Source organism: Trichechus manatus, unplaced genomic scaffold (genome assembly GCF_000243295.1).
Source record: "Trichechus manatus latirostris isolate Lorelei unplaced genomic scaffold, TriManLat1.0 scaffold00023, whole genome shotgun sequence".
NCBI classification, from domain to species: domain Eukaryota; kingdom Metazoa; phylum Chordata; class Mammalia; order Sirenia; family Trichechidae; genus Trichechus; species Trichechus manatus.
In genome coordinates this window covers 18544137-18548503 of record NW_004443959.1, presented here as the reverse complement: position 1 = coordinate 18548503, position 4367 = coordinate 18544137, and positions in this window count along the sequence as shown.

Genomic DNA, 4367 nt, shown 5'->3' with positions numbered 1-4367 from the left:
AGGGTTTGACACCCTGTAGCAGCTCCACAGACAGGTTCCCTTCTCTTTTCCTCTTCATTTCATTGACAGAGAAACCCAGGCTTTACAAGGATGTTCATGCTTAGGCAAGAGGCAACTGTGATGCTGTGTCTGTCATTGGAACTAGTATCCTTGTTACAGTGTAATGTTCTGATTTATCTAAGGCCACAGAACAAGCCACTCAGGTGTCCTACAAACTTACAATCACGAATCTCATCCACAGCTCTTGCCTGGGCTCCACACTCTTACAATTACCTTCTAAACATCTCTAACTGGATGTCTTGTAAGAATTTCAAGCTTATCATGTCAAACTCAAAACATTATTCTCCCAAAAAAAATTTGGTTTGTCTCATGAATCCTTAATTTGATCCTACAAACCACTTTCTCACAACTAGTAACTTGAAGTTATTCTTACCTTAATTCTCACCCCACATTTAATTCCAGTTAGTCCCTCACTTACGACGGGGTTCTGTTCTGAAGACTTTGTGGTAAGTCAGTTCTGACATAAGTTGAATAGCTCATTTTTTGTTAGTTTTCATTATTATTACCTTTTGTTATCAGTATGTGATGGTTAACATGGTGTGTCAACTTGGCTGGGCCATGATTCTCAGTGTTTTGGAAGTCATATAATGTTGCAATCACTTCCCCATTGAGATCTGATACATGATCACCCCCATGATGGGATCTGCTGTGAGTAGTGAATCAGTTGAAGGGGAGTTTCATCGGGCGTGTGGCCTGCATCGAGTGTGAGTAGAAGTTCAGGCAGGGCTCTGGGGCTTTTGTTCATTCTGGACCTTGCAGCTAGCTCGTGTTCATCTGACCTCCAGTTCTGGAGACTTGATCTAGCACCTTACCTACAGTCTTGCCTGCTGAACTTGGGATTCGTCAATCTTCACAGCCTGTGAGCAACAGCCCAGCTCTCCAACCAGCCAATCTTGGGTTTGCCAGCCCCTGTGACTCAGTGAATCAGGAGAAGCCTCTTTCCTGACCCACGGACTTGGAACACTATAGCCTCTACTACCGTGCGAGCCATTTCCTTGATATAAATCTTTCTCTCTATATATATATTTATACACTTTACTGGTTTTGTTTCTCCAGAGAACTCAACCTAAGACAGTATCTTTATAAACCCAATCTTTATCTGTCTTTGGGGGTTGTCTTAGATATCTAGTGCTGCTATAACGGAAATACTACAAGTGGATGGCTTTAACAAAGAGAAATTTATTCTCTCAATTGAGCCAAAGGAGAAGCTGATCCAGACTGGGTGTGCTGGCTTGGCTCCAAGTGACAGATTGGTCCAGAGTCTTCTCTGTATAGGATATGGCATCACGTTCATCATCAAAAAGAACATTTCAAGATTTATCCTAAAGTACAACACTGGCAGTGATAGGATAATGACCAAAGACCAAACAAGTTGTGGGAAGACATCAAGGACAACACACATGAAGAAAACAAAAGGTCATTAAAAAGACAGGAAAGAAAGAAAAGACCAAAATGGATGTCAGAAGAGATTCCAAAACTTACTCTTGAAAGTTGAGTATCTAAAGGGAGTGGAAGGAGGCAGAGTACTCAGATGCTTCCAACGGACACTCTTTCAACAAAGACTCAAAAAAAAAAAAGTGATTCGATTATATATGGCAATCTGGGAGCCCTGAACATCAAAGGTAGAGTTGAGGAACCAGACTGAGTGGCAAGGGGAGGGAGAGATGGTTCGGAAGCAGCGAGGAGTTGCCAGACCTGACACGGCAAGAGCCTGAGCCTTCAGGCCTGATGAGCTTGGGGGTGAGTGGTAAGGCAGACAAGCGGCAGGGCTCAGGAGGCATGTTCCACACTAGAAGAGACCCAGCTGCTGACAGTCTACTCGGCCATGCAGAACCGGTGAGAATCAGCCTTCGATCGCCAAAAGATAAGTGATTGCATATGACCTACCGCGTGGATCAAAAACAACCCCCTTAGGGAAAAACCTCTCTCCCATTTACCTCCCCGCTCCCTGCTCTGCACTAGGTCCCGGACCAGCTTCAGCAATTGCCTAGTCCCCTAGGCAGGAAATAGGATCCGTCACACAGCCGGAGCCATTCTCCCTGCCTTGGAGAGTGAACAAATTAACAAACGGGGAAAAAACAAACTGCTGGCTCCCCTAAGCCAGAAACCCAGGGTAGGCACAGCTCCTTTGTCTAGGTACAAGCATAAGGGATCCATGGACTTTGAGTGCCTTCCGCCTGCATAGACTTGTGTGGGCCCATCTCAACAGCATAGGCCCTCACTACTGCAGTAAAACAGGGCATATACCAGAAGACTAACTTCAACTATTTCAGCTGAGAAGTGGCAAGTTCTTGACATTTGACACTGCTCTGCCCATTAAGCAGGCTCTTTACGTACCCACATCAGGGACCTGAGGACTGGTAGCTCCACCCACACCGCCTAGGCACCTGTGATAGCAGCACATGAATAAGAGGTACCCTCCAGTCCTTACAACCATCAGCATTAGGTACTCATAGTCAGGCTGCAAAACCCACTCACCTACATGCTCTAGGGAACAGGGACACACCTTTCTCCTGGACACTCAGGGGTGGCCATCAGCCCCCTGCCTTGCTCAGTGTGTGTCCCCTTGCTGCAGCCAGATGCCTGTGCCTACACCAATCACCCATGCATGTTTAGGACTGTAAGTGAGAGCCTACACCACACCGTTGGTGACTATCTACCTGGGCACCTGAGCTGAATCCACACAGGAAGAATGGGTGGACTTCTGAGCTCACATACCTAGTAACAGATCTAACCACCTGGTAACGGGACATTAGAGCTTCAAAGGTGCCAATAATCAAACTAGCTCATACGAGCAACCTATTTGGGCATATCACAACAAAACAATAAGCAAGGATACAGAAAGCAAACATAAAATAAATAAATATAATAACTTATTGATGGCTTGGAGACAGCAGTCAACATCAAATCACATAAAGAGGCAATCCACGATGGCTTCAGCAAGCTCCCAAAATAAAGAATCTAGAAATTTTCCAGAGGAAGAAAATTTCTTGGAATTACCGAAGGCAGAATACAAAAGATTAATATGCAGAATTCTTCAAGACATTAGGAAGGAAATTAATAGAAACACAGAACACACAATGGAGGAAATTAAAAAGATTAGAGAAGAGCATAATGACACATTTAACATGCTGCAAGAATCCATAGAGAGACAGCAATCAGAAATCCAGAAGAATAACAACAAAATTTTTGAATTAGACAACTCAATAGAAAGTCATAGGAGCAGAACTGAGGCAATGGAAGACAGAATTAGAGAGACTGAAGATAAAGCACTTGACACCAACTTATTTGAGGAAAAATCAGATAAAAGGATTTAAAAAAATGTAGAAACCGTAAGAATTACATGGGACTCTATCAAGAGGAATAACCTACGAGTGATTGGAGTACCAGAATGGGGCGGGGGGGGGGGGAATAACAGAAATTACAGACAGAATTTTTGAAGATTTGTTGGCAGAAAGTTTCCCTGATATTGTGAAAGATGACAAGATACCTATCTAAGATGCTCATTGAACACCACATAAGGTAGATCCCAAAAGAAAGTCACCAAGACATATTATAATCAAACTTGCCAAAACCAAAGATAAAGAGAGAATTGTAAAAGCTACTAGGGATAAACGAAAAGTCATCTACAAAGGAGAGACAATAAGAATAAGCTCGGACTACTCAGCAGAAACCATGCAGGCAAGAAGGCAATGGGATGACATATAAAAAGCCTTGAAGGAAAAAAACTGCCAGACAAGAATTATATATCCAGCAAAACTGTCTCTCAAATATGAGGGCAAAATTAGGGCATTTCCAGATAAACAGAAGTTTAGGGAATTTGCAAAAACCAAATGAAAATTACAAGAAACAAAAAGGGAGTCCTCTGGTTAGAAAATCAGTAACATCAGATAACAGCCCAAGACTAGAACACAGGACAGAGCAACCAGATATCAACCCAGATAGAGAAGTTACAAAAGTAAATCAAAGCCAAAATACTGAAAATAGGGAAACATGTGTCAATATGTAAAAGATAACAACATTAAAACAAAAAAGAGGGACCTAAAAAAATGTAGACATAGATTTTCCATATGGAGAGGAAGTCAATGCGATATAAAGAAATAAGAGACTGGTATAAACTTAGAAAAATAGGGGTAAATATTAAGGTAACCACAAAGGAAACTAACAATCCTACAAGTCAAAATAAAAGACTGGAAAAATATAAAGACTCAGCAAACACAAAATCAGCAACAATGAAAAAGATGAAAAGAAAATACATAAAGAAAAATGACTCAGCACAGAAAATTAAGTGGAACAAAGAAACCGTG